Here is a 20,347-nt window from a genome sequence, read left to right as displayed (position 1 = left end):
CACCCTCTGAGCAAAGAAATTCCTGCTCATCTCAGTCTCAAATGGCCTGCCCTTATTCTGAGACTGTGTCCCCTTGTTCTAGACGCACTAGACAGAGGAAACATCCTATCCATATCTCCCCTGTGACACCCTGTAAGAACTTTGAAAGTTTCAATGAGATCACCTCTCATTCTTCAAAACTCCAGAGAATTTCGGCCCAGTTTCTGCAGTCTCTCATCAGAAGACAACCCCACCATCCCAGGGGATTAGTCTGGTGAATCTCCGTTGCACTCCCTCTATGACAAGTCTATCCTTCCTTAGATAAGGAAACCAAAATTGTACGGAATATTCCAGGTGCGGTCTCATCTAGACTTTATACAATTGAAGCAATACATCTTTACTCATGCACTCAAATCCCCTTTCAATGAAGCCAACATACCAGTTGCCTCTTAATTGCTTTCTGCACCTGCACACTAACTTTTAGTGTCTCATGAACAAGGACACCCAGGTCCCTTTGGACATCGACACTTCCCAGCCTCTCACCATTTAAGAAATACTCTGTCTTTCTGTTTATTCTACCAAAGTGGAGAACTTCACACTTATTCACATGATATTCCATCTGCTATGTTCTAGCCCATTCACTTAGCCTGTCCAAATCCCCTTGAAGCCTCCTTGCATTCATTCTGTACCTTTCAATCATGTAAATTTTGTCTGTTCTATTTCAGATTTTATATTTAAAATGTAACCATGGTGACAGAGTTTATTGAGATCTGATAGTGAGTTTGTTTTTGGACTGCGATTGATGTATCAACCTGTCAGCTGTACTGAATTGGAGTGAAATGGAAACAACCTCTGTGTCTCCTGCTGTTGTTTGACTGTTGGATTGAAAATGTGTCTCTCGACTTTGGGATCAGTGTCTGTCTGACTACTTCTTTTGTTTGTTCCAGTGGAACTGATGAGCTGGCAGTATCTCTGTGCTTTGGGAGTGATCCTGTACCGACTGTGTGTTGGAACGAGATCACTGCACTTTTCCTTGTGTCCAGGAATCACCACATCCATTCAGGTTCCTTCATGTATTTTCCTGCAGGAATGAAAGAACTAGTGAGATAGAAGATACAAAAGCGATCAATGTAATCGTCCCAATAATAATCATTATGAACAATCACAAATTGAAAACCAGGAACACAAACAGTGTCAGTGTCTGACTCCACTGCAGTACTGCAGTATTCAGCTTCTGTTTACCAGGTGTTTGCAGAGGTTTTACAACAAGTTTGTGACATTCAGAAACAACACAAGCCCTGCACTGCTCAATGACTGGGACTGTCCGATAGAGCAGTGACCTTTACACAGTCACATTTCTATTTCAACGGAAAACAAGCAGCCACTATTTAAAATGTGCCTTTCACACTTCTCACCTGGTGTCTGCAATAAATGTTCTTTGTCTAACTGTCCACATCGTTATTTTGCGGCTATTTTTCCTCCACTGTTCACAATCCAACAAACAGTGAGAGACTGGAACTAAAGCAGGAAAATTCCCTCTCCTTTGGGTGGTGAAATTGTCAGTGATTTTCAATAGTGATTTCTTCCCATTGTGTCTCCCTGAGCCTGTACAGACACTGTCCGAGAATTAACTCTCCCTTCCCCGTGTCCCCGGCTCACTCCATGTTCCGGGAGCAGCTCCTGCTCCACAGTGTCTGTTAGAAACACTCCCCGACTCCCCCTCAACTTCCCACCACTCAATGCTAATCTCTGAGCACATCTGCGGACACGCTCCCAAAGCAGTGGCTGCTGGAAGCAGATGCTGTTTGTTCCCTTCCCCCGGGCCCGGGAAGTCTCCATTAGCAGCTGATTTAAAGCATCTTGCCCTGATTGAGTGAATGGCCTCACAGACTGGGTTGGGGAAAGTCTGCGCATGCGCTCCACTCCTCATTGTGACGTCTCACAGGGGGCGGGGCTACAGCGCGCGTGCGCAGATCTCTGCAGCAATTCAGCATTCAAACATCAATGGGAACGTTCCCCATTTCACCCTCATCAAAGTCCCAAAGAAAGTGAAGAGGGGCTTGGACTGGAGGGAGGGAGGGGCGGGGTAGGGGGAACCTAGAACCCAGAAAGCTGCCCACTTGCCCCATTTAGATGCTCAATTTGCGGTCATTCCCTGCAGGGGGTTTGTTATTATTGAGCCCCTCCTGGTAAAGCAATCCGATAGAAAGAGGGGAGAAAGGAGGGAGCCGGTGTGTTTGCTGGGACCTTGCAGAATTCATTTCAGCAGCAAAAGTCCCGGGTTATATTAACCCAAGTGAAACACGCTGTCAGTGAGAGGAAAACCGAACGGCCCTTTTCATCTTTTCATTGGAAACAAAGTAGAGCCGGAAGTGCGGCGAGCAGAGCAGACACACAAGCTCAATGACAGGAGAGCTCGGCCGTCCCTGAGTTTCAGCTCCCGGCTCTTACATTTCCTCATCCACACTGTCTTTACTGTGGATGTTCAGGGGTTCCTTGTCGGATCTGAGGACTGTATCCATTAAACATTCTGAGTCAGGAGATCCACACACTCTCTGTTACCAAGATTTATGGGCAGGAATGTTTCAAAACTTTGTCTATTAAATCATTGTATTATTCACAGAACTAATGAGGCTGACAGGAGAAGGGAGGGGAAGATGCGTTTGGTAGTGGCATCACGCTGTACCAATGCTTTGTCTTTCAACACACCATTAACATATCGTTTGCCTTTGCTCCATGACCTTCTGGTCAGCTATTCTGTGACCTTGTCCTATTTACACCTTCTCCTTTGCCCCACCCCCACTTTACTTGCTGATAACCTTTTACATTTCTAATATTTATTATTTCTGAAGAAGGGTCACTGACCTGAAACGTTAACTCTGCTTCTCTCTCCACAGATGCTGCCAGACCTGCTGAGTATTTCCAACATTTCTTGTTTTTATTTCAGATTTCCAGCATCCGCAGTATTTTGCTTTTATTATATATAAATGTCTTGAATATTGGAATCACAGAATTGTTATTGCCCCGAAGGAGGCCATTTGGCCCATCGTGTCTGCACTGACTCTCCAAATGAGCAATTCACCTCATGTCACTTCCCCGTCTTCTCCCCATAATCCTGCACATTCTTCCTTTTCAGATAACAGTCTAATTCCCCTTTGAATTCTTCAATTGAACCTGCCTCCATCACATTCTCAGGCAGTTCATACTTTAACCACTCGCTGCGTGAAAAAGTTTTTCCTCATGTCGCTTTTGCTTCTTTTACCAATGACTTTAAATCTGTGCCCTCTCGTTCTCGATCCTTTCACAAGTGGGAACAGTTTCTCCCTATCCACTCTGTCCACACCCATCATCATTTTGAATACCACTATGAAATCTCCTCTTCGCCTTCTTTTCTCCAAGGAAAACAGTCCTAACTTCTCCAATCTATCTTCATAACTGAAGTTCCTCATTTATTTTTATTTATTTTTTATTTAGAGATACAGCACTGAAACAGGCCATTTGGCCCACCAAGTCTGTGCTGAACAACAACCACTCATTGATCCTAACCCTGCAGTAATCCCTGCCACCACTGGGAATAATTTGGAATGACCAATTTACCTATCAACCTGCAAGTCTTTGGCTGTGGGAGGAAACCAGAGCACCCGGTGAAAACCCACGTGGTCACAGGGAGAACTTTCAAACTCCGCACAGGCAGTACCCAGAATCAAACCCATGTCTCTGGAGCAGTGAGGCTGCAGTGCTAACCACTGCACCACTGTGCTGCCCCAGCCCTGGAACTATTCTCATGAATCTTTTCCATAATCTCTCCAATGCCTTCACATCTTTCCAAAAGTGTGCGCCCAGAACTGGACTCAGTATTTCAGCTAAGGCTAGTGTCTTATACAAGTTCAACATGACCTCCTTGTTCTTGTACTATATGCCTCTATCACTAAAGCCGAGGACACTGTATGCTTTATTAACCGCTCTCTCCACCAATTCCACCACCTTGGATGACTTATACCCCCAGGTCCTTCTGCTCCTGCACCCCCTTTAGAATTGTACCCTTTATTCGATATTGTCTCTCCATGTTCTTCCTACCAAAATGAATCAATTCACATTTCTCTACATTGACCTTCACCTGTCATCTGTCCTCCCATTCCACCAACTTGTCTATGTCCTTTTGAAGTTTGACACTATCCTCCTTACAGTTCACAATGCTTCCTATTTTCGTATCATCCATAACCTTTGAAATTGTGCCCTGTGCACTCAGGTCTAGGTCATTCACATATATCAGGAAAGGCGAGGGCCCCAACACTGACTCCTGGGGAACTCCACTGCAAACCTTCCTCTCGCCTGAAAAATATCCATTGCTCACTACTCTTTGTTTCCTGTCACTCAGCCAATTCCATGTCCATGTTACTACTGTCCCTTTTATTCCATGAGTTATAACTTTGTTCATAAGTCTGTTGTGTTGCATTGTATCAAACTCCTTTTCAAAGTCAATAAAAGCAAAATACTGCAGATGCTAGAAATCTGAAATATAAACAAAATGTGCTGGAAATACTCAGCAGGTCTGGCAGCATCTGTGGAGAGAGAAGCAGAGTTAACATTTCACGTCAGTGACCTTTCAGATGCTGCCAGACCTTTTGAAAGTCCATGTACACCACATCAACAGCATTGCCCTCATCATCCCTCTCTGTTACCTCATCAAAAAACTCCAGCAGGACAGTTAAACATGATTTTCCCTTAAGAAATCCATGCTGACTTTCTGGAATTAACCCACATTTGTCCGTGGGACTATTAATTTTGTCCCGAATTATTCTTTTGAGAAGTTTTCCCACCACCAAAATTGAACTGATTGGGGAGTGAGACGAGGTGAGTTGCTCTAGCAGAGAGCCAGCACGGGTTCGACAGGCCGAACGGCCACCTTCTGTGCTTTCGCCATTCTCTGATTGTATGATTCTAGCGACAACTGCTGGTGGAGAGGCAGTGATGCAGGAATGGGTTGACAGAAAGGGGAAAATCTGGGCTAGTGTGTGTTTGCAGCATTTGCAGTTTGTGTTCGGGTTTGTGAATAAAGGTGATTTGGAAGCTGTGTTCCAAATTGAAGTGTTTACTGGAAGCAAGAAGTTGATGTAAATGAAGAGTAAAACGTGTTAAGATGAAGTGTGGTGTGATTGAGGATAGCAGTAAATATAGTGTTGGTGAATTATTTGTGTTAATAAACTTCCACTGCACCCTCTGCTGCAGGCTGCTGTTTATATCCAGCTGTGTATTAGTGCTGTGTGTTAACTAGATAAATGTTTGTTTCAACGCTGTTTATAAAGCAATAGCATTGCACTCAAACAGTCCCAGACATAGCAACACACGTACAAAAGCAAAATACTGCAGATGCTGGAAATCTGAAACATAAACAGAAAATGCTTGAAATAGTCAGCAGGTCTGGCGGTATCTGTGCAGAGAGAACAGTTAACATTTCAGATCTGTTTCGTTAGCTCACGTTAACTTTGTTTCTTTCTCCACAGATGCTGCCAGACCTGCTGAGTATTTCAAGCATTTTCTGTTTTTATTACAGCAATGCAGGTGCTGGGAGGCTCAGCCTGGTTACACAATGTGACAAGGACGCTGAGTAACACCATCGACAATGGGACAGAGAGAAAAACACACAGAAAACCAATAGACTGTGAGGAAGCAAAAGTGAAGGACGCAGAGAGAGAGAAACAGACAGACAACAAGACTGAGATGGAGAATCAAGGCATTTATATTTTATTGAGTTCTCCCTGTTGTATCAAGGTATTTCCTGTTGTGTAAATATGTTTTCTGTTGTGTAAAGATGTCCCCTGTTGTCGTGTCAAGGTTTTCCCTGTTACTGTTTCACTTTTCTGTTGCTGACCGTCTCCTCACTGTGACCATTTGCCCTGGTTTTATTGTGGCCAACATCACCATCTGGTGGTGGAACGGAGACTCTGCAGGAAGGGGTTGACAAAGGGGGAGAGACTCGGTGATTTGTGAGATTTGTTGCTGATTGATATGATCTCTGGAAGAAAAAAGCTCATTGCAGTAAAGTAAGAAGCATGATGTCATTGTGGATAAACACTAGATGTTTTGAAAGTGACCTGTTTGTGTTACTACAAAATAGCAGAGAATGGTTTCGACCTCTGGTTTAAGAGCCCAACACACTTCCGCTGTGCCACTCTGCCACTGGCTGTTTCAAATTCCAGCTGCCTGTTCGTGAAATATGTTCATTTCCCCAATTATGTTTGTAAAAATACGATTGTAGTCAGATTGCTCAAGGATCCCAGACTCAGCAACACACGTGCTGACAGACTCACCCTCACTGCACAATGGCACAAGGACACTGAGTAACAGCACCGACAATCAGGCAGCTTTGTACAAAATTGGATTAAGGACAGAAAATAGCGAGTCGTATTAAATGGTTCTTTGTTAGGAAGGATGCGAGCATAAGAGGGGTGACAATCCCAGGCAGCGGAGGCACTCAGGTGAAAACCTCCCTCCTGCACATGGATGACGTCGCCGTCTTCTGCTCGGATCCGCTGTCCGTGCGCAGACTGATGAACATCTGCGACCAGTTCGAACTGATCTCGGGAGCCAAAGTTACCCACGGCAAGAGCGAGGCCATGTTCTTTGGGAACTGGGCTGACCGATCCTTTGTCCACTTAACCGTCAGTTCAGATTACCTGAAGGTGCTGGGGATATGGTTCGGAAGGGCCGGGGCGTGCACCAAAACCTGGGAGGAGCGAGTAGCCAAGGTACGACAAAAGTTGGGCATGTGGGGGCAGCGATCTCTCTCCATTGTGGGTAAGAACCTGGTCATCAGGTGCGAGGCGCTCACGTTGTTGCTGTATGTGGCGCAGGTCTGGCCCATACCCCACTCCTGCGCTGTGGTGGTCACCTGAGCCATTTTCCGCTTCATCTGGGGATCTAAAATGGACCGGGTCCGGAGGGACACGATGTTCAAATCTCTGGATGAGGGCGGGAAAAATGTACCCAACGTCGCCCTCATCCTGATGACCACCTTCGTGTGCGGCTGCATCAAGCTGTGTGTAGACCTCCAGTACGCCAACTCCAAGTGTCACTACGTGCTGAGGTTGTATCTGTCCCCGGTGTTGCGAAGGATGGGCCTGGTCACATTGCCGTGGAACAATCCATGCAGTTGGACCGTGCCGTACCACCTATCCTTCGTGGAGCAGTTTCTGCGGGAAAACACCTTTGACCACCGATCCATCAGGCAGTCGTCTGCACAGAATGTCCTCAAGGCCCAACGGGGAAAGGAGACGGTGGATCCTGTCGGATGGTTCCCCGAGCAGACCGTCAAAGTCATTTGGCGGAATGCCTCATCACCAGAACTTTCAAGCAAGCACCAAGATGTAGCTTGGCTCGTGGTAAGAAGGGCCCTCCTCGTCAGATCCTTCATGCACACCCGAAGTCTCACCCCCTCCGCGCAATGCCCCCGCGGTGTCTGTGGTGGGGAAGAGACCGTTGCCCACCTCCTCCTGGAATGTGCCTTAGCAAAGCAGGTGTGGAAAGAGATGCAGTGGTTTTTGTCGAGGTTCATCCCAAGCAGCTCTGTAACACAGGAGTCTGTGCTCTACGGGCTGTTCCCAGGGACGCACACCGAGACAAACATCAACTGCTGCTGGAGGACTATCAATTCGGTGAAAGACGCCCTTTGGTCTGCCCGAAACCTGCTGGTCTTCCAGCGCAAAGAGTTGTCCACCACCGAATGTTGCAGACTGGCACATTCCAAGGTCCAGGACTACGTGGTGAGGGACGCACTAAAGCTTAGGGCAGCCCCAGCAAAGGCTCAATGGGGAAAGACCACTGTGTAAGGTCCCCCCACCAGGCTGAACTGAGGGGCTGGATCCATGGGAAACCCCTCGAACTGTATCAGGAAAAGTTTGTGTGCTGTAAAATGTAAAAATGTATATGGCATGACAATGAAATGGAAGGGTTGTGAGGCAACTCATGATTGTAAAGAAGGAAGCTGATCACCTTTGCACTGTTTGTATTTTTTGACTTGATACTGTTTTGAACTGTTTGGGAATGTAATTTTTACAGATTTTTATGAATAAAATATATTTTGGAAATTAAAAGAAAGTATTAAATGGTTCTCGGTCAGACTGGAGGATAGTCGACAGTGCTGTTCCCCAAGGGTCAGTGCTAAAACCAATGCTTTTTTTGCTACAGATAAATGACTTGGATCTTGGAATATAGAGTAGAATCTCAAAATATCCCAATGACACCAAACATGGAGGAGTGGCAAACAGTGATATGAAATGAACTGCCTGCAACAGGACAGTGATAGGCTAGCAGAATGGGCAGACAGGTGGCAGATGGAATTTAATAGTGACGAGTGTGAGGTGATGCATTTTAGCAGAAGGAATAGGCTGAGGCAATATATACTTAATGGCACAGTTCTAAAGAGTGTGCAGGAATAGAGGGACTTGGGGTTCATGTGCATCAATCTTTGAAGGTGGCAAGACATATTGTGAGAGTATCTGATCTATGGGAGAAGATTTTAGATATCGGCTTGTTCAATTACAGTTTCTGTTTTCTCTGTTACTTGTGGTTAGCAAATAAATAGAGGTATTGAATACTCCTCCACCAGTCCTAGGGATCATCCAAGTTATTTTAAATCCTCCCATGGGTCCCCATGTCAGACTGAGTTCCATGTTTTAGAATCAAGCAAAGGAAATCTGCTCAGTTCCAAAACTATCAGCGAGTTGAAGCTGATAACGTGCCTCTGGTGTCATCAGCAACACGGGAAATGCTGCAGCTGCAGTGAGAGGTCAGGCAACATCTGGCAGAGTTGCCAGAGGCTATGTGTACCGAAGCACGGACGATGGAGGAGTCCATCCAGGCCTTGGGTGCTGCACTGTCTCTGATGGGGGTGTGTCTGGCTTCCTCCATTGAGAGATTGGTGACTTTCATGGAGAGCCAGATCCAGCCGACCAATCAGTGGCTGCCGGAGATGTTCGCAGACCTGCACTCCATCACTTTGTCCATGAGCTCCATCCAGCGGTGACAAGGTGAGAGGGGGGACGAGGCACCTGAACTCTCCACCAGGTCCACGTCCCTCTCAGGTCAGCAGGGAGGTACAAGTGTGTCTTATAACGGGGAGGAGCAGCTGGCTGCTAAATCTGGGGGTGTCCTCTCTGGGTGCTCCTGGTGTGGACAGTAGCACCAAAGCTGCTCTGCCAGTGACACCAGTGATGCCAGTGCCTGCCTCCATCACCCTCGATGACAGAGGGGGTCCCTGTACCTGTGCAGGAGGCCCTCAGTGTGCCGGGGCCCTCCAGGCCTCAGGCAGCAAGAGGATGGCCGCCAATGTCATCCCAAGCCATGGGGCAGCAAGGTCAGCAGCCTGTCTCCACCTCAGCTGACAGAGCGGGGGGAGCACCACGTAGGAGCACCCGGAAAAGATTTAAGAAGAACACCTTGATTCACTGAGGGGTTCAAGGGTGAATGTTCATTCCAGATGTACATTCCAGATGGGACGTCATTTAAACCCTTCCTCCCAAGGGGCTGGAAGTGAGGGACCAAGCCCCGAGCTCAGAAAGCTTTGGTCTTGCCACTGTGCAATGTGTACCTGGGTGCTGCAGTGCAGAAGGAAGGAGTCAACAACAGGGCTGCTCACTGTCTGCAATGTAGTGTAATGGTGACTTCACCTTTGAGAAACTGTATTCTTTTCGAGACCAAGCCACTGCTGCAACTCATGCCATCATCATACATTTGTAAAGAAACTCCATTTTGAAAGACACATTCAACACATGGCTTGCAATGCATGTACACACGCACACACACATGCATGCAAACACATAGAGGCACACGCGCGCACACACGCACATGCACACGCGCGCACATGCACACACACATACACACACATGTACACACACACACATAGAGGCACACGTGCACATACACGCGCACACACGCGCACACACATGCACGCATACACACACATATCATGCACACACACGCATACACACACACACACACACACACACACACACCAGTAAGGAAAATACCTGGACCTGAGATCATGTCGATAAGTAAGATGATAAGTACTGTTTGTATTTAATTTGAATATAAAGCCTGGGGCATCATTTAATGAAGACTTATGAACACAGCACAACACCATATTTCTCTGGCATTGAGGATCAAAAAAGGAAACCACACAGACAACCAGGGAAATACAGAAGACTTGCATTGACAATTTCAGATTTAAATAAATAGCAATCACCATGTGTGTACAATGACAGCCAGTCTTTCCAGCCTTTACAGAGACACACAGTAATCCAGGGCCACACTGGAGAAAATACTTAGCAAGATTTGAACTCCGAAAGGGGCATTCGATATCAATACATCCCTAAGAAAGAGAACGTTACTCCTACACTCTGCTGAACCAAAAGTCGACAATACTTTCAATACACTCAGAGACACCGGAAGCGATGATGATTATGATGCAGTGAAGAATGCTCTAACAAGATATTCTCAACAAAGGGCAAATCCTCACTATGAAATTTATGTCTTCAGGCAAACAAGGCAAGATAAATGTGAGACTCTTGACCACTACATGATAAGACTCAGAAGTCTGAGCCAGAATTACAACTTCACAAACATGGACAAAACATCATCTCCCAGATCATTATGACCTGCAAATCATCAAGACTAAGATGGCAAGCTCTTAGAGAGAGCAAATTGGCAAATTGTTAAACTTGCAAAGGCTACTCAATAATGACAGAACGTGGGAAGCCAGCAAAAGACAAGCTGAAGTCTGAGAAGGGAAACCAAATAAAGGAAAGAAGAAATTCTCCTGGTTCCTGTTCAGGGGTTTTTGCACCATTGTAAAAACATCCCAAAGTTATTCACCTGCTGTCCTGGCAGTATATTCACATTAATCTATTTACTCCAGCTATCACTTCACAGTATTGCTCATGTACCTTTAGAGATCTGTGCAACGGAACACCCAGACAACTGCTTGAGATTATTTTCTTTCTCAACCTTCTTTAATCCTTTTCCCTGAAGGGTGAGATCAGTTCATTGAGCACAGGCCCTTCCTGCTCTATATGGTGCTCAGTGCCTCATCAAATGAGAATAACTAACACACCACAGGCCAGGGAGCATCGGCCCATCCTCCCCTGATTGTGGTTCAGTGCCAACCAGGTCAGATCAGCTAATTCAACACAGGCCGGAGATGGAACCTGGATCTTTCCTGCTCTGGGGGCTCCGTACCATACCAGGTGTGATAAAGTAAAATACCACAGGCTGGGGATGGAGCCTGGGATTTTCCTGTTCTGTGTGGGGCTCTGTACAAAACCGTGTGAGATGAACTATCATCCCTCAGGCTGAGGAAGGAGCCTGGGCCCATTCTGTTCTGTGTGACTCCGTACCACACTGGGTGCGATCAGTTCACTCAACACAGGCCATGAATACAACCAGGCCCTTTCCTGCTCTGTGTGACTCGGTATCACACCAGGTGACATCAGCTAACACAGCACAGACTGGGGCTGGAGCCTGGGCCTGTCCTGCTCTGTGGACTCAGTAACACGATCTGTGAATACCTTTTATAAACACTCTGTGTCCAACATTGTGAGGCAGTTCTCTGTGTTTATATAGAGTGTCATTTATTGAGTGCTCTCTTGGATCCAACAGGGTAAAAGACGGTTGGGTGGTGGGGTGTGGATGGTGGTGCGGGGTGTGTGCAGAGAATTCGGGGGTGAGCTCTGATTCCTAACCATTTCTGGATTGTAAGGAATAAAGAATCAATGAAAGAGGGAGAAGCAATGTGGGAGAAGGGATGATTGAAGAATTTGTCCATGAAGCTGATTAAAAGTGTCTCAAACACAAGATAATATTCTTCTTTGGCCTCCCTGTCTCGAGAGACAATGGGTAAGCACCTGGAGGTGGTCAGTGGTTTGAGAAGCAGTGCCTGGAGTGGCTATAAAGACCAATTCTAGAGTGACAGACTCTTCCACAGGTGCTGCAGATAAAATTGGTTGTCAAGGCTGATACACAGTTGGTTCTCTCCTTACATTTCTGTCTTTTTTCCTGCCAACTGCTAAGTCTCTTCGATTGTGGTCAATGTCACAGGGCTTCATGTCCCGTTTGTAGACGTCTTTAAATTGGAGACATGGACGGCTGGTGGGTCTGATACCAGTGACGAGCTCGCTGTGCAATGCGTCCTTGGGGATCCTGCCATCTTCCATGCGGCTCACATGGCCAAGCTATCTCAAGTGCCGCTGCTCAGTCGGGTGTATATGCTGAGGAAGAGTCAGTTACTAGGGGACATAGGTTTAAGGTGCGAGGGGTAAAGTTTAGAGGGGATGTGCAAGGCAAGTTTTTTACACAGAGGGTGGTGAGTGCCTGGAACTTGCTGCCAGGGGAGGTGGTGGAAGCAGATACGATAGCGACGTTTAAGAGACATCTTGGCAAATATATGAATAGGAAGGGAATAGAGGGATATGGGCCCCGGAAGTGCAGAAGGTGTTAGTTTAGGCAGGCATCAAGATCAGCGCAGGCTTGGAGGGCCGAATGGCCTGTTCCTGTGCTGCACTGTTCTTTGTTCTTGTTTGTTGTTGTTGTTAATGTTGGCTGCCTTGAGGACTTCTGCGTTGGAGATACAGTCCTGCCACCTGATGCCAAGTTAATATTAATATTAAGAATTGGGAGGATTTTTAAAAAACCACCAAATGAGGAGTAGGAAATTGATAAAGAGGGAGAAAATGGAATCTGAGAGTAAACTGTCAAGAAACAAGTTATAAAAGGTTTTACTAGTATACAAAAAGCTCAACAATAACAAACAGATTCCTTCGATGCAGAGACAAGAAATTTATTGTGGGGAGAAAGAAAATGGTAGAGAGTTTACACAAATATTTTGTGTCTGTTTTCACAGTAGAAGGTACAGCGAACATGTCGGAAATCGTGTGGAACGGGGAAGAGATCTGTTCGTTGCCACCCTGGCTCAGGGTACTTAATGATAGCGACTAACTCTGTCATACAATCGGTTAGTGTGTTCAGCTATTACCTGTAGTGTTGGTGTTTTAAGCCCACCTGGTGACAGAGGCAGAGTCTATTTTCCTCATTTAGGATTCATTGTCACACAGTTCCAAATTGTCAATGTGTGCTTTGGCTGCAAGCAAGTATTTCCCAAACATTGCCAGCTCCGCTGTTATCCAGTAAATCACACCCTAATGCTTTTCCTTGCATTCATTTCACATAAAATTCTTAAATATTTAGATGATCATGTACCTCAAGCCAACCCATTAGAAATAAATCAAGTTATTGGGTTCAAAGTGCATTTATAGAACTGGAACACGCAATCCCACCGTGTGAAGCTACATTAAATTTGTGGTGATTGTACAGCTGGTATTAGAGAAAACAATCCAGAACATGTTGGACCATTTTAATGATATTTTACTTGCTTCTAATAACCTTATTTATGTTGATGTAAAATTTTGGAAAATCCTCTGGTCCAATAGCAGGTACATGAGAAAATGATGCAATATTTATATAAGCCTGGTGTGCTGGAATTCCTGCCTAAACTCCTCCACCTGTAACACTCCATCACCTCCTTAAAACTGAAAGTTTTGATCAGTATTTCGGACAGGAGTCAGCCCTGCCTTTTGCCCTGATTTGTCAGTAATCATTTAAAACCATTTTGGGTCAACCCCTTCCTTTAAATCCTGCACAGCAGCAGTGACAATAACTTTGTGGATTTAATGGTTGAGCCAAATCCGACTCAGTTCCCCAGGAGAAATTCCTGAACTCATGGGCACTTTGTATCAAGCAGCAGTTAGCAGCAAAAAGTCTGATTAATCAGAGTAGTGAGTCCAGTAAATACTTAAACAGAAGACACCCTGTAAAACAGAACTCCAAGTCTCAGTTTGAATAAAGTATTGAACTGACAGAGTGGAGAGCAGATGAGGATTGAATTAAATTGCAATTCACTGAATCGAAACAAGAAGTGATTCTATCAAGAATGGGACACAGCTCTCTGTTTGTGAGCTTGTGGCGCAACGGTAGCGCGTCTGACTCCACATCAGAAGGTTGCGTGTTCAAATCACATCAGGCTCAGTGAAGTTTTACAGCAGCTCAAGCTGCTGGATTTTATATCAGAAGAGAGTTCGCTCTGTTGGGATAAAAACAAGAAATGCTGGAACCACTCAGCAGGTCTGGCAGCATCTGTTGAAAGAGAAGCAGAGTTAATGTTTCGGGTCAGTGACCTTTCGGAACTGTTCGTGTATTGTTCAATTTCAAAATCGACTTTAATAGATTAAAGTTCTTATTTCTGGATCCGTTCAATTTCCACGCTCAGTTCTTATTTCTCAGTTTTCTATCGGAACAATGTTTCAGGGATGTGCTATCTCCATTGTTTATACAATAACTCTGTCAGCAAGTGTGCGAAGTAAAACACAAACGACCCAGCGTGGGTCTCATCCCACACCCGGCTCCGTCTGCACAGCTCCTTAGTTCAGTTGACGAGAACGCAGTGTTAATAACACCGAGGCTGTGGATTTGAACGCCGTAAGTGCTGGCAGATGTTCAGTTATTACTTTGACATGTTTTCCTAACACTTCAAATCCAACTTTTAGATGCACACAGAATGTCAGAGAACTTATTTTGAATAACATCCATTGCATCTTTGTCACTGGGCTGGAGTAATCCAGAATACATTTTAATAATCTTCCGTTTGCTGATAAAGGTTGAATTTGCGGCTGTTCCCGTTAATGGTCACAAGCAGGAACAAACAAACAGAGTGTATCTGACCGCCCAGAGATGTGGAAAGGCTTCAGTTTAGGACAATTGCATCAAATCAAATGTTCACCAGGCCCCGAGAGAGTCAAAAGCTGGGGGAAAGGACGGAATGAGATAGTGAATAAGCTAAACTGAGGTGGAGGTGGGATGGCAGCGGTCCAGGGGACAGAAGCAGCGAGGCCGGGAGTGAGCGGCCGAAGCAGGGTATTTTATGGGGAATGGAAATGACGATCGCAGCCACTGAGGGGTGAGGCAATGTTTGGACGTCATTCCGTCTTGTGTCGGTGCGTGATGACGTCGGTGCACGCATGCGCAGATTCATACTGGCAAGCTGACAAATGCTTGGATGCACTGATGATGTCGACGATCGCTCTGCACATGCTCTGTGTTGTCAGGAAACACTCTGTAGTGAATAAGCTAAATACAGAAGATATAAATATTTCCCATCCTTGATGTCTCACTATTCCAGTCCAACCCAATCCTTCAATGCTGGGTAAATAATTTCAGTAAAAATTGTGCAGCTCGAGGATCGAAACCAAAGGCCAATGCAGAATAAAGGAGAACTGACGGAACTCCAGACTGAACCAGAGATCTTCAGTCTAACACTCTCCCAACTGAGCTATTTCAGTCTCACAGTGAAGCATCCTTTGTGTCATTTATTTATTTATTTAGAGATACAGCACTGAAACAGGCCCTTCGGCCCACCGAGTCTGTGCCAACCAACAACCACCCATTTATACTAATCCTACATTAGCCCCATATCCTCTACCACATCCCCACCATTCTCCTACCACCTACCTACACTAGGGGCAATTTACAATGGCCAATTTTACCTATCAACCTGCATTTCTTTGGCTGTGGGAGGAAACCAGAGCACCCGGCGGAAACCCACACAGCCACAGACTGTGTGGCTTACAAACTCTACACAGATAGTGCCCAGAACTGAACCCGAGTCGCTGGAGCTGTGAGGCTGCAGTGCTAACCACTGCGCCACTGTGCCACCATTGTTTTGGAAGAAAATATAACCCTGGTGGAATTGCCCCTCCCAATCACACCTCACTTTATAGAACATAGAAAATGGAGAAAATTTATGGCACAGAAGAAGACCATATAGCAATCGTGTCTGTGCCAGCTGAAAAAGAGCGATCCAGCCCAATCCCACTTTCCAACTCTTGGGAATGGGATCTGAACAGATCTCAGAGCTCACATTATGTGAATGTTGTGCTGAAGTGTTGGTAAACATAGGAAGTTGACACACTAGGGGGGACCTCACACTGTTAGACACAGCGTGAAATACACTCAAGTGTTTATAAAACATTACAACATGTGAGTAATATTCCCCATTGATTTCTCAGCACTGATGGATTGTGAAGTGGGAGACAGCCAGAAGTCCCAATGATCCACACTGACCCTGAGCTGAGAATGAAATGAGATAAAGTTCAATCTTCAGCAGCGAGTTGCTGCAGAGAGGGAAGAGTCCTGAATCAAGGAGAGACTTTCAGATAATGCTGTTGAATCTCATTTCAAACACTCCTTGAATTCACTGCCGAGGAATTCAGAGCTGGAGAATGCCTGTAAAATCAGCCGAAACAGGAAAAATAAACACCCACCATGGGGCTCAAACTCAAAAGCTTGAGATTCGGAGTTTCATGCTTTCATCGACTGAGCTCACTGGGCCTGAGACAGTGTCCCCGTCCTGTCTGTTATTGGACGGTGCAGCTGTTGGCTCCACCCCAGGGGCTGAATTTGTTCTGTAAACCATGAACCAGCTTCCTCTCAAATCCCAGGTTTATCAATAAATCCTCTTACAAAAGCCCCAAAGTGTGATGTATTCCTCTCACTCATCCAGAATAAAAGTTACATTCTATGATTCTAACTCTGTCAAATCTGTTCTGAACTAGGGACAGAAGACATCGGACCGGATCTTTTTGTCGGCGGCTGACATGGAGGGCGGACTTCACACATCCACATGGCGAGAAGGTGTTTCAGGTGTTTAAATCTGATTGTCAGCAGTTTTATTCACTGGGTCCAATTGAACAATGGCACATGGGAACCTCGGGGCTTGACAGCCTCGCCTGGTTAAAGGAGGTGACTGGGAAGTGGGAGCTGAGTGTTGGCTTCACTAGGAAGCCATTGGGTGAGGTAGCATCACTTGGCAGCAAGGGTGGAGGGGGAAAGGGCATCGGGAAACACTGTCAGGATTGGGGGCTAAGGTGGCAGCTCTGCAGGCGGAGCCACACCAGGGTGCCATTGGGGCAGTGCCACCTCATTGAGGGTGACAAGTGAGGTAAAGGTGGCTGGGTGTTGTTTACTGTGAAGGCCTTGCACTCAGGGAAGGCTAACCTGTCATGGGCCTCATTCACCCTGGATTCGAGGCTCCCATTGAGGAGGTACAGTGGCTGCATAGTGGTTAGCACCGCAGCCTGACAAAGAACAAAGAACAGTACAGCACAGGAACAGGACATTTGGCCCTCCAAGCCTGCTCGATCTTGATGCATGTCTAAACTAAAACTTTCTGCACTTCCGCAACCCGGGTTCAGTTCTGGGCACTGCCTGTGCAGACTTTGCAAGTTCTCTCTGTGACCGCGTGGGTTTCCGCTAGGTGCTCTGGTTTTCTCCCACAGCCAGAAACTTGCAGGTTGATAGGTAAATTGGCCATTGTAAAGTGCCCCTAGTGTAGGTGGGTGCGAGGAGAATGGTGGGGATGTGGTAGGAAATATGGGATTAATGTAGGATTATATAAATGGGTGGTTGTTGGTCATCACAGACTCGGTGGGCTGAAGGGCCTGTTTCAGTGCTGTATGACTCTATGAGAGAGAGGGAGGGAGATGCAGGCACCACAGCAGCTTGGGGGCCCACAGGAGGGCCAGCCTTGAACAAAAGGCTGGAGAAGGAGGCAGAGGAACACATCAGCCGAGGTTCAACTACCTGCAAATGCCCGAGTGACAGTGTCTCCGCAGACTGCACCTCTCCATGGAGGTCGTCACTGATCTCTCTGCCATGGTGCAGTTGGCCCCATGGGTCTTGGTGGGCATCTGATGCCAGTGTCCCTGTGCCACTGAACTCCTACACCACCAGATCGTTGCAGGGATCCACTGGAGATAGGTGCAGAACCTCACAGTCTGTGGTGAATCAGTACATCAACATCACCAATGTCCTGTTCAGGAGGGCCGGCGACTATGTGTGCTTTGATCCAAACAGTCAAGCTGAGAGGGCTATAGGATTCGGGACCATCACTGGATTCCCCCAGGTGTAGGGTGTCATTGACTGTACATACTTGGCCATCAAGGCTTCTGTAGACCAGCCAGCAGCCTTCAACAGGAAGGGTTTCCACTTGTTCAGTATGCAACTGGTCTGCGACCACCGCAAATGTATCCTACAGGCGTATGCATGATTCCCAGGAAGCAGCCACAACACCTGTATAGCAAGGCAGTCCCAGGTGACAGAACTTTTCCGTGCCCCCACCCCCATGTGCCTTCAGAGATGGATCCTTGGGACAAGGGCTACCCACTGAGGACATGGCTACTGACGCCTGTGAGGAACCCACGCACAGATGCAGAGGAGAGGTACAACACCTGCCACCCGAGCGACCATCGAGGATGCCATTGGATTCTTGAAGATGAGATTCAGGTGCCGAGAGCAATCCAGTGGATCCCTTCAGTATGCCCTAGCGAGGGTCTCACGTATCATGGTGGTTTGCTGTGCACTGCACTATCTGGCACTACAGAGGGGTGAGGTGTTGACCAGTGAGGATATCATGGAGTGCAATGCCTCCTCTGATGATGAGGATGCGGAGGATGCCAGGCAATGCCAGATGAAGGGCCTCAGGCACAGCAGGAAAGCCACCAAGGGAGACACGAGACACCCTTATACATGCACGTTTCCCTTGAGCCTTACCCCCTTTTTTAAAAATTCATTTTTTTTTATTCGTTCGTGGGATGTGGGCATCGCTGGCTAGGTCAGCATTTATTGCCCATCCCGAATTGCCCTTGAACTGAGTGGCTTGCTAGGCCATTTCAGAGGGCATTTAAGAGTCAACCACATTGCTGTGGGTCTGGAGTCACATATAGGCCAGACCAGGGAAGGATGGCAGGTTTCCTTCCCGAAGGGCATTAGTGAACTAGATGGGTTTTTACAACAATTGACAATGGTTTCATGGTCACCATTAGAATGGCTTTTAATTCCAGATTTTTTATTAATTGAATTCAAATTTCACCATCTGCCATGGTGGGATTCGAACCCATGTCCCCAAAGCATTAGCCTGAGCCTCTGGATTATTAGTCCAGTGACATTACCACGACGCCACCACCTCCCCTTCTGGAACCACAGCAATAAAGCCTTAGCTTTCAGCAGCCCTGTTGTCACCTCCTTCCTTCTGTACTGCAGCGCCCAGGTACACATTGGACAGTGGAAAGGCCGAAGCTTTGTGAGCTCGGGGCTTGGTCCCTCACTTCCAGCCCCTTGGGAGGAAGTATTTAAATGGAGTCCCAAAGGGCATCAACACTAGGAAGGAGACATAGTGAGAGAACAACATTTCTTTATTCCATGTGACATCAAACGCAACCCCATCCATCTGGAATATACATTCACCCGTGAATCCCAAAGTGAATCTAGGTGCTCTTCTGAAATCTTTTCCGGGTGCTCCTACATGGTTTTCCCCCTGCTCTGTCAGCTGAGGTGGAGACAGGCTGCTGACCTTGCTGCCCCATGGCTTGGGATGACATTGGCGGCTGTCCTCTCACTGCCTGAGGCCTGGAGGGCCCTGGCACACTGAGTTCCTCCTGCACAGGTACAGGGACCCCCTCTGTCATCGAGGATGATGGAGGTGCTGGCATCACTGGTGTCACTGGCAGAGGGGCTTTGGAGCTACTGTCCACACCATGAGCACCCAGAGAGGAGACCCCAGATGTAGCAGCCAGCTGCTCCTCCACCTTATAAGACACACTTGTACCTCCCTGCTGACCTGAGAGGGACGTGGACCTGGTGGAGAGTTCAGGTGCCTCGTCCCCCCTCTCACCTTGTCACCACTGGATCGAGCTCATGGACGAAGTGATGGAGTGCAGGTCTGCGAACATCTCCGGCAACCACTGATTGGTCGGCTGGATCTGGCTCTCCATGACAGTCACCAATCTCTCAATGGAGGAAGCCAGACACACCCCCATCAGAGACAGTGCAGCACCCAAGGCCTGGATGGACTCCTCCATCATCCTTGCTTGAGTACACATAGCCTTTGGCATCTCTGCCAGATGTTGCCTGACCTCTCGCTGCAGCTGCAGCATTTCCAGTGCTACCGGTGACACCAGAGGCACGTCATCAGCCTAGGACTCAGCATGGGCCTGGCATCCCACAGTCCTCCCACTGTCAGTGGCCTCGGCTGTCACAGCCTCCGTCAGCTGCCCGCGCCTGTCTGTGATGTGCTCACCAGCTTGTGAGCTCGAATCGAACCGCGATCGGATACCCACCGTGTAAGAGTTTCTGTGCTGGTGGAGGATGCGGGGGAATGATGTGACGGTGCACCCTCTGAGGCTCCCTCCTCCTCCTCAGAGGTGTCCGGCTGTCCCCCAGTCTCTCCAGCTCTTCGCTCTTGTCATTCATCCGGGCCTGCATGTGA

The 20,347-nt window shown here is 47.1% G+C and overlaps 1 non-coding gene across 1 annotated transcript; it reads left to right on the top strand.

Annotated features, from left to right (window-relative positions):
* Positions 1–13,983: 13,983 nt before the first annotated feature.
* On the top strand, positions 13,984–14,055 carry trnaw-cca (transfer RNA tryptophan (anticodon CCA)). Its single transcript has one exon. It is a non-coding gene; the product is annotated as a tRNA-Trp (tRNA).
* The last annotated feature ends 6,292 nt before the right edge of the window (positions 14,056–20,347 follow it).

Source organism: Heterodontus francisci, unplaced genomic scaffold (genome assembly GCF_036365525.1).
Source record: "Heterodontus francisci isolate sHetFra1 unplaced genomic scaffold, sHetFra1.hap1 HAP1_SCAFFOLD_43, whole genome shotgun sequence".
Lineage (NCBI taxonomy): Eukaryota > Metazoa > Chordata > Chondrichthyes > Heterodontiformes > Heterodontidae > Heterodontus > Heterodontus francisci.
This window is presented reverse-complemented; position numbering and strand designations above follow the sequence as displayed.